General features: G+C 43.7%; 1 pseudogene; it reads right to left on the reverse strand.

Moving 5' to 3' along the window:
* Positions 1 to 4,201: 4,201 nt before the first annotated feature.
* On the reverse strand, positions 4,202 to 6,730 carry LOC119288890 (annotated as a pseudogene).
* Positions 6,731 to 11,307: the final 4,577 nt, after the last annotated feature.

Genomic DNA, 11,307 nt, shown 5'->3' on the forward strand with positions numbered 1-11,307 from the left:
CGGGCGCGGGGCGCTCGGGCCGTGGGGGCCTGCCCCGGGCCGGGCGGGCTTCGGCGGGAGGAGGTGGCGGCACGCCACGTGGCAGGCGCTGGTTGGCGCGGGCGGCGGCGGCGGCTCCGTCCGGCGCGGACGGACAATGTCCGGCGCGGCAGAGACGAATTTTAGGGTTTCGGGGGAGAAGGAGATCCGGAATTTCAAGGAGGGGGTCTATATATAGAGGTAGAGGGAGCTAGGAGTGTCCAAATGAGGTGCGGTTTTCGGCCACGCGATCGTGATCGAACGCTGTAGATGATGGAGAGCGTTTTTGTGGGTTTTGGGCCAACTTGGAGGGGTGTTGGGCTGCAACACACACGAGGCCTTTTTGGTCCCTCGATTAACCGTTGGAGCATCAAACGAAGTTCAAATGGTACGAAACTTGACAGGCGGTCTACCGGTAGTAAACCAAGGCCGTTTGGCAAGTCTCGGTCCAATCCGGAAATGTTTAATCCCCACACATGAAAGAAAGGTAGAAATGACCACCGGAGGAGAACGAAGCGCCTGAATGCAAAACGGACAACGGGGAAAATGCTCGAATGCCTAAGACGAACACGTATGCAAATGCAATGCACATGATGACATGATATGAGATGCATGACAACGATAACAACACACGGAGGCAAAAACCCGAACCCGAGAAAATAAAATAACTTAAGGCCGGAAACGGCAAGAGTTGGATTACATATTGGGTAAATCACATCCGGGGTGTTACATTATGATATGGACTGGATGGTTGTGCAACCGATTGTACAGACTCACTTACCCCCGAGAACACCTAAGACATGGGGGTTATTTATGCGAGTAAGCCTAGCAAGGACCAAGATCTCGATCTAGCCTAGTTGGGGCTTTAGAGTCACATGACATAGTACCAAGAACGGGGGAACCAGTAACAATTGATACGGATTTCCAACCAATGGATCTTCTTACCTTTGGACCGGAACCTTTAGCTGTTTCCTACTCGGTCTACAGCTTGGTTTGAAATGAGGGAGCCATACCGTGTGGTTGAAGCAGAGTACCGTTTTGCAGTGGATAGGGTACTATCTCTATTCGTAGCAGCATTGCGTATTGCTCTCACTAGGAAAGGGGGACATAACCCCTACTATAGAGCAGGAATGGAAGGGAATGAGCTCGGCTGCTTCTCCCCCACACTTCTTTATTTCTCTGTGCCCCTTCCGCATGCACTTCGCGCGCCATTGGTGCTTTGCTCTCCTCTTATTTCTAAATTGGAGGGTTCGGATGGACTTCGCCATTCTTTCCCAACGAAAATGGAAAGGGCTATATCACATCGAGCTGTCTACTTGTTATCCATATGAGGGAGTGAACCGTTATGTTCTTGAAGTCAGTATTGGAAACACAGGTATCCAGAGCTATTCTTTGAGCAGCACCGACCTAATTCCTATGTTTTTCCGAAGATCATTCAGGGAAGAGAAGAAGACATGGGAAAGAAGAGCACGATTGTAAGTAGGCATCAATAGATAGATATGATTGGTTGACGAAGATTGGCTTCTTGGGCCCCCGTAGGGCTATGTTGCTATGCTGCTAGAAAGAAAGGAAGAGTTCGATGTCCATCAGTTCGTGGTTTCGGAGATTGCTTACCGACTTTCATTCATATTGATCAGATCAAGGGTGCCGAAGTCTTCATTGATCCAAAGAAAGAAGCTGACACAGGCAAGACCTGGATGATCGAGTTATCATATTGACTTGGTCTATCCTCGTACTCTTTGGTACTGACTCATTATTTTTATGCGGCAATCATATCACTGTCTTTATCGACTCCATGCAAAACATGTTCATTGAATTTGATAGGCCTAAAATGGCTAACATTATGACCAAAACTACTAACATGCCAAAACTGGTAATAGGCCCACGGATCTCTCTGGTTATCAATGCTATTTTATTGTGTTCTGTAGCCTCGCCTAACCACAGGTGTTGATCCACAAGAACAGAAGAAGCAACAAGATCGTGCTTCCCTGCTTTAGGAGTTTCTTCCACCTGTGTGCCTATAGGGAGATAATGACTAGCCTAAAACCCTTATTTGCGGTTAATTGTTAATTGGATCTACACTCTTGTTGGATCCACATCTTTGAAAGAAGACTAGTTTGGCACGGGCGGGCTAGAAAGACTTCGAGGATAAAACCGATCATTCAACAGATAAGGTCCTTTTGGGTGACTCTGGATGGAGCAAATCTATAGCATCAGCCAGTCTAGCGCGTTCTAACCACTATCGCTTTTGTCTTGTAAAAGTTTAATAAATGCGACTGTGAATTAGGGCCAGTAGATTAGAACTATAAATTGACCTGGTGTCGACGCGTAGACGCTCACCATTATGGTTCTATTGGTTCTCATCGAAGTATCTAAATGGTTCTATTGGGGTTGTCTTCGAGAAATCCAAATATTATTTGGAATTTACCACCCGTGTGGAGCCTTGAATGCGACTATAAATTGGATCAGTCACACCGGGCGATCACTCTCCTGGAGAGCTCTTATGGCTCTCATGTGATAACTAACTCTCTTTTCTCAGAATCTTCTGAATTGGGATCCGTGGTTGCGTCTGTTGGCAGTAGCACTTCTTCATTGTATTTGTGACTTGGCTTTGTGAAATCTCCCGTTGACATTCTAACACATTGGCATTCTAATCTTTAATTATTTCTTAATAAGTTTGACCCGGAAGGCTTTTTAGCTGAACATAAGGAGTGGTGTGCGGACCCACAGGTAGTTACCAATATATCATTAGTTTAGTTAATTGCCACACGCCAAACAGGTGTCACCACACTGCCTCCCAAAGGCTTCTTTTAGGCTTCCCCGCCACATCACACGCTTGCTTGCTTTTGCTAATCCGATCCAGAAAAAACGAACATTCTCCCACGTGCTTCGGGCCTTGCAATATCAGTAGATGCTACACACGTGGTGTCATTATCAGCGATTCCTCAATTGATCAAAAGAAATGGGATATAACCTGCCCCTCATTGTCCAGGTTTTCTTTGAACAACATCGGTCGGACAAGAACAAAGGTTTTCACCATCGTCTTTGCGCTTTGCCGGAACTATGTAAGGTTTACGCTCGTGACTTCACGAGATAGTGATTGTCAACATCCCACACAACTCTCACTCTCACTCTGGCAAAAGGAAATGAATGTATCTACTCCTTCAAACAACAGGAAAGCAGACACGCATCCTACCCGCATCAATGCCTCTACCCTCTTGTATCTACATATCATGATATGGATACCCTTGGTCATTAATAAAGGGGAGATGATTTTAGACGAGGTGATCGGACTAACACTGAGTGCATTTGTCCCAGCTAGGCTTATTACGTTCTTAGTGTTCTAAAGTGGGACAGGCGCTAGCTCTAGTAACCATTCTCCATTGAATGGAAAGGGCTTAGAAAGACATTTATGAAACTACGAAAGCATCACTCTGGCTTAGAGTCACCAACCATCGAACCTGGATGCAGCTCATGTTCGAGGTAGGTTAGTAGCTCTAGCCAGAAGTCGAAAAGCATTAGTTGGTGATAGCCCTTAGGAACACGAGGAGGCTAATGTAGTGAAACTGGATGAGCAATGACGAGGCCCTTTCACGCTATCGCCCTGGATTGTTCACCTAGTTCAGAGAACACTCAGGTTGTTTAGAAAGCGTAGCATTAGGAGACACCAGGGTGTTACCATTCAAGAATGAGATCACACCAGTGGTACCAGAAGCTCCAAAGACTGTTGAAAACAAAGGGAGTGGACAGACAAAGAAGAGAAAGGAACAAGAACCCAGTCCTCGAACCCGTATAAAGCCCTAAGTGATCTGCTCTACATCAGAATATGCACGACCGAAACCAAGCAAAATACGGTCATTGGAAATATGACGGGGCCTTCCATTTCTCTCCCGTGCGCTCATCCCTTGTTTGTTCTTTCGGACTAGCACTCTTTCCCGCTCTTTGAAGTAGATTTCTTAGCTCCACGAGTCAAACGAAATAAGGTGAAAGGCCCACTACTTCTTCATTCATGGCTTATTTATTTGATTGATCCCCCTTTCGTATTCACTCGACCTGAGGTGAGGTTGGAACAAGAGTTTTCATAAAAATAATGGTTCTTCTATGCAATTATGAACGGGCAGGCCTCTTGTGGATTCCTCCAACTCTATGAATGAAGGGGGGAGTATGAGGAAGGTCAATTTTCTTTCTATATGAAGATGAAAAAAGGATCCGGGTCAAACATTTCTTACTTTTGTTGAGTATGACTGAATGAGGAAGAGCTCCTTATGTGGTATCACTTTACCACCATCTGAAATGCGCGAAACTCCGATTGGTGGAAGCCAGTCCATGAAGATTCCCCCTTCTCTTACGTGAAATTCCCCTCTTTCGGTAAGCATCCAGTATCTCAGCAAATGAACATTTCTCCAAGCTTATCATGTATCTTATACGTCGTTTGAAAGCTTCTCCAAGGATCCAACGAATAGCTAAGGTTTGTTGACGATCCCTGGCTACAATCCCAGGAACATCATAACTAGTACCTGCGACTCCTACTTTGACCACTTCGCATATTGGCTTTACTAGCAAAGATGCCCGTGCGTTGCAATGGGGGAAACAAATTCTCGCACACTCCTAATGACACATATGTGTTGCCATTTCTCCTTTTTCGTGTCCCTTGGTCATGTTAAAAAATAGACACATGGGAACATCGAGGCATGAAGACCACATTAAAAATTATTTTTCTTGTACGAGTAAATTATTAATTAATGTATTTCACTAAACGAAGGTGGAAATTAATAAATTAATTAATTTCTGATCCACAACCTAAACAAAATAAGAAACTCTTACAAAGCATGCCTTATAAAGAAATCTGCGTAAAATCTCAACTGAACAACAAATATATAGCAGTTCTAATAAGATGGACGGAAATCAATGGTAAACTGATGCAATTGTAAAGAAAGGTCAGGTAACAGCACCAATTGATCAACTGATCAACATGTATTGTCGGCTCTACTTTGTCTTGCAATGGAAGTCGTGGCAATAATAACCCCTCGCAAAAAAGACACCGATTGTCGGTGCAATGTGCATAGTCATTAGTTATTTGAACTGACAAAATTTCCCTATTTACTTTATTAGCAATTGATTCCTGATTGAAGCCATATGTTCAGATAGATAATCCATGCCTTAGGACTGAACCCGTGGCAATAATAATTCCACGAACATATTGTCCTATAGCAAAAAATATTGAGAAGGGATAGAAGCCTGAAATGATTGAACCTAAGGAGAGAAGGTAAACGGTACCTTTGCTATTGGCCAGACAGAGCAATACAACTCTAGCAGGTCAATCTCATCCGCATCGAATTCATCGAGCATGGTGTGTCCGTTATTCCCTAGCAGGGTCGGCCACATGAACGTGTGCCTCTACAATACAAAGCACATCTCTATGCCTTGCCTCCACTGTTTTAAGTTTAACATAGAAGCTATATGCTTGTAGCTCCCCTCCCTTTCCTCCTACAGTCCAGCATGGAGTGTGTATGCCTTTTTTGTGTCTTCATGAGCCCTCCGTCAAAGTTATATACGTTGAACAATCCCTTTTGCATCATCTCATCCAAACTAACATTAGCTTCTTTGAATTGCTCGCTGGTGCATAGCTTAGTATCATACTTTGCACTCTTTTGGTCACCCTACTTCAGATGGGCAGATAATGCAACATTGTAAGTAAGTAAGTACATCAGGATGCAATACTTGGCCAGTGTGTCCGTACTGCCGTTCCCTGGCTGCGCCATCCACATGAATGCAGGCACATCCGGATATGCATGATGGTCTTCGCCCTAGGCCACTAACCTGGGTTTCAGATGGCTGCACGCTGCTGCAAAAGGGTTGCCATTCTGGAACTTGGCGGCGGCGAGCCTCGGGTTGATGGCCTTGCTGATGCATCTCCCCTCGGCGTCGTGAAACACCATCTCTAGGCTTGGCAGCATGAGTGTTGCCATTCTGGAACTCAGTGGCCGCAAGCCTCGGGTTGATCGCCTCAAGGATGCATCCCTCGTCAGCGCCGTGGTAGACGATGCCCAACAGTAGCAGTAAGTCCGTGTGGGCCTCCTGAAGCTCGTAGGCGGCGAGACTTAGGTCAGGTACATCGAGGATGGACCGGCGCCGTGGAGGTTTCGCCCAGATTTCATTTGATTCGATCTTATTATTAGGGTGCGACGTGAGGGAGGAAATCGGGGTGGTTAACTTATTTATAGCATTTCGATCAGTTTCCGAGTTGTAATACAAGCTTTGTTCTTCGATGGAGTCAGACATGAACTCATGCTATGGACGAACAGATAGGCGGTGGGCTGGAAGCAACGGGCTGGGTGGGCCAAATCAGGCTGGACATGCGGACATATGCGGTCGAACGATTTTTCTGTCGAATGTTCGGGCGGAAGCAATAGCCGCTTTATTATTAGGGAAATATTAGTACCACCTTGGAAGAAAAAAAACTGAAAGCGTAAATTCACAGGAAGAAGCGTATTGTGATGGTGAACCCAAGGAGTCAATCCGTGCTTTATTATTAGGGATAGATATTATCTACGGTGTCAACCATACGTTTTATTACATCACGTTCAGTTCGAGCTAGGCGGTGAAAAGTTTTATAAACAATAGCACGAACTCTCATTCTTTTACCATAGATATTGCAAAAGTTTACCAATTTCTTGATCAATTATTTTTGCTCACCATCAAAGTCCCCCATATAGCTGAGAATTTCCGAGCAATTGGATGCCTCTCTCGATGACGAGGCCGATAAATTGATATTACGCGATTGTTACTGTCCATCTTTTTCAGCTCTGCTCCCGAAAAGAGAAAGGAAAGGAGACTGATCTTGACATCGGCGTTGGTTTTTCCAACGAAAAACAAGAACATTCTTTCACGAACTTCCATGAAAAAATGCTAGTTGCCTTGTAACGCATACACTGAAGCGTTTGTCCCATCGACTAAGGCCACTATATGAGTTTTCTGAAGAGCAACATTCTCTTATAACCAAACATCGCAAAGACAGAAATGAGTATCCTGAATGTAAGGCCAATGGCTAGCATACTTCGCTGAACACTCTTGATATTCAGCTAAAGCTGGATGCATATTATATTATATTATATTATATTATATCTTTCCTTGGTAGAGCGAAACTTTGAACCCAACACAAGCAACTCTCCCGGTTTAGTGATATTGATGGGTTCCAGCCTCATTCCACTAGCCCTAAAAGGATTCTAAATATATAAAAGAGGGGGAATGGATTCTACAAGAAAAGGCGGGCAAAGGTAGTTCAGGGGTCAATTCTTGGAGCATAGCTCATTTCTAAGTCCCCAACCCATCTCGTGCTCGTGCTGTACGCGATCGAATCTTGCGGCCGGATAGAGCATTGGAATCACCGAGTCGTATGAAAAGAGGGCTCTTCTTTTTAATATTAACACAAAGGCTAGCTCCCCTAGGGGTTGTCATATTACAATCATTTGTATTACTTTCCTACCAATCCTGAACTAGCTATGACCCTTATAGCGAGCCTCGCTTTGCCGTTTCAGATAGAAACATATGGCGCTCCTAAAGTCGATTGGATACTTTCTTTTTTATTGAATTAAGCTAAGCCGTGGACTTTCTCACGTGAAGAACTCCTTTCTATGAGCTAATGGACTTGATCAATGCTAGTTCAAGTTCACATCATATTAGGAAATTAGTTCATTAATTCGTTTATTTGCCAACGAAGAAGCCTTGCGCTACTCGGAAAGTACTGACTAGAGGGGGGCGTGTGGATCCACAATCCTAGCCATTCTCACAACGGGATAATAAAGCGAACAAAGACCATGAGAAGAGATTACAACATCCAGAACGAAGCCTGTCAAGCCAACCTTCCCTCACTGCGAAAATGCAACATCCGGCGTACTCATTGGCTTTGACCTCAGATTCATTACTTGCTAGAGAAGTAGTTTACATAACTGCCACAGCTCCAATGCGATAATCTTGTTAATCAGCAAAGTAGCTAGCCTAAATAAGGAGTTTACAATTGCTTGACTATAGAGTAAAGAGCTGCTAATGGGAGATTGCTTGAGTAGGCTCAGTAAGGGATTACCCGCGGGCAGGGTGAAAGAGCTTTCATTAATAGTATGAACTGGTGGATCAGCAAGATAGCTAGAGCTCCTTAAAGGAAAGCAAAATCCAATTCTATATTATATAAAACTATAAAGCAAAGATGAGGAAGTTGCGCCTTTACTCGCTCGAATTAGAGGAAAAAGGGGATATGCAACAGTAACAGCTTTTCGTTCAATAGTAAGCAGGAAATGTAAATAAGAGAAGGGTAGAAGAAGCAATCCACGCATTTCCTTATTTCACAATGGATTTGACTCGTTAGAGAAATCATTTCTTAGGTATGCTACATTCTTTGAAGAAAGAGTAGGTTCTGCTATTTAAGACTTAGAGGAAGTGATTTCTAGGAACTAGCAGACCAAGCCAATCAATAAGGAAAGCCTGTCAAGCAAGGATGCCACCAAGCAAACCTTTAATAAGCATCTCTAGCACAGTCACTTCTCTATAGAAAGAAAAAACACAGTCAAGACTAGTCACATTAGTTAAACAAGTGATTCGCTGATATTCAGTTCAAATAGAAAGAGTAGTCACAGCTGCGACAAGTTGCTCTAAGAGGAAGGAGTTGACTTACTTTCAATTCCTAATACAACAAGAGTGGATTTTTTTCATGTAGCATTTCTACCCCTATAGGATTTCCCATCTTAACCGAGAATGGGTGCCCACCTTGTACGTACCGAGAATGGGTGCAGCTCACCCCAAAGTAGCCTAAAATTCATTCCTCTACAATCCAGAGCAGTCCGATCATGTATCGCGATCTGGACGGACAAAGAATGTCGTACACTTGAGTGACCCCCTTTTCTGTGACCACCACCAAATTCAAAAGAAGAGGTGAGATCACCCTGAAAAAATCCTTTGTATCTCTTAAAATATGGGCCAACCCCTCCATTAATATTGATACTCATTGCACCTCCTTCTACCACTTGTTTAATCCAACCTCTCCACTTCTCACTAAAGAAAACCCTTTTTAAGCAAAACCTCTTGTAGAAAATCCCAATTCACTCTGTCATATGCTTTTTCAAAGACTAGCTTTAGTATGACCCCCTCTTGTTTAGTCCTCCTAAGCTCATGAAACACCTCATGGATAGTGAACCCCATCTAAAATATTTCTGTTTTTCATAAATGCCATCTGACTCTTACTCACCACCTTATCTGCAACTCTCTCAAGCCTATTTGTCAGTACTTTAGTCACAATTTTCTAACAAACATAATATAAACATATTGGCCGATATTGCTTGATAGTTGCAGCATCTTTCATTTTAGGAATCAGAGTAACCACCCCATAATTAAGTCTTCTAAGTTGCAACTCCTCAGCATGCGGGCTATCAAGCATTCTTTTGACCATCTCTTTAACCATCTCCCAAAAATGTTTCTAAAAGATTACTGGTAAGCCATCTGGGCCAGGAGTTGTATTGGTTTTCATATCTTTAACTACTAACTGTATTTCCTCCATAGTGAAAGGCTTAGTCAACTCTTCTGTGACAGCCTGATTTTTGGCCCTTTCTTTTTCTTTTGTTTTTTAGGTTTTTTCTTGAGTTTGCTTTTTCCGTGGCTATGTGGTCTGGAAACTGAAGAAGATGCCCTCTTCTTTGCTTTCAGAGTGGCTTGTCATTCCAAAATCCTTCCCTAGACCCTGTCATTTTTCATCCTAGCCCAAATCCCAATATTGTTTTCATTGGGAATATTCCTTATCTATTAAAGGAATAACTCAAATTGCCCTAGGTTGTGAAGCAACCTTTATTTCCATCACTCCTAAAATTCCAAAATATTTATCACAAATTGTTTGGGTCATATCTTTCTCAAATATGTCAAAATATTTCATTTGTCATGTTTATCATCATGCTCAAATAATTCATTTCCTATTCTGCCCTAAATGGCACATGGTGAAGCAAGTGCTATTTTCATTTTCCCAATTAACCTCAAACTCCTTGGACACCTTTTCCTGTCCATATCATTGCCACATGCCAAAATGCAACCTCATTTGCCTAGTAATTATTTATTTATGATTTTCCAAAGTTTCTATCTAGAAAGAAGCTTTGTGAAGGAGGTGCAAGCTAGGCATATCCAAATGAGTTGCCATTTTGCATGGTCCCTCATATCATCATATCATAGCCTTCCACCAAAGTAGAGCTCATGTCATGCATCCATGTGAGCTCATCTTATATTCTTTGATTCTGTCCAAAATTTCAGTTTGTGAAGCAAGTATATTTTATCTTGCTCCATTATGGCTGCCAATTTTTCTTAGCCTTTTGTTATCCATATAACATACCTCCACCCATTTTGGGAATGGTTCATGAAGCCATTTTCCCTCTAGAATTTGTTTAAGTTTCTGTCCAGAGGAGATGTTTGTGAAGCAAGTACCAGTTAGGCTTGGCCAATTGGTATGAGACTTTTTGAGAATCTTCATAGGACCAAATGACACTGCCTTGCCCAATTTGAGCTCAAGTTGATGCTTCATCAGAGTGCATCATCCTAATCTAGTTTCTGGACCAGTTTATGTGGTTGTTAAGAAACTACATGAAATCTTGATCCTAATTCTCTCGAAGTTACCAGGGTGAAAGTCCTTCTTACCCTAGACCTACCAGACAACTCCATTGCTTCCAAACTCCTTCCCGTTGATCAGCAGTTCTCATCCAAGTTTACTGTAGTAAACTACAGAGGTGGTTTACCACTTAACCAGAGCACTTTTAACCAATTTACCACCGCAGTTGCAACCTACCCAGGAAGGCCAAACCCCCAGACATCGTTTGGTTTCGCTTGTGGCACTGTGTGCACCAGTGTGCGCGGTGACCACTGACTTGGCATGCAGTGGGCGCGTCCAGAATGGCTTCTTGCTTGGGACCCTCCTCTGCTCGGCGTCTCAGCGAGCATGAGCATGTCCCTTAGCTTCCTCTCGTCGTCGCCGTTCTCCTGGACCCCTCTCCCCCTCCGTAAGCCCCTCCGTCAGCACTCGTCGCCGCATGCCCATAGGCGCACCGTGGCCAACCGCGTCTTAATGGCGTTCGGCCGCGTCTCTCCTGCGCTCCCTTGGCCGCCTCTTCCCGAGCTCTCCCTCCTCTTCCCTCTCGTCGCCTCCCCCCGAGTCTATTGCGAACTTTTAATCTAAACAAAGAATGATGTGCCTTTTATTTGGGGGACCGCATAGGAAGAAGCCTTCACGGTATTGAAAGATAAGTTGACACATGCTCCTTTACT

Source organism: Triticum dicoccoides, chromosome 4A, assembly GCF_002162155.2.
Source record: "Triticum dicoccoides isolate Atlit2015 ecotype Zavitan chromosome 4A, WEW_v2.0, whole genome shotgun sequence".
In the NCBI taxonomy this organism is placed as follows: domain Eukaryota; kingdom Viridiplantae; phylum Streptophyta; class Magnoliopsida; order Poales; family Poaceae; genus Triticum; species Triticum dicoccoides.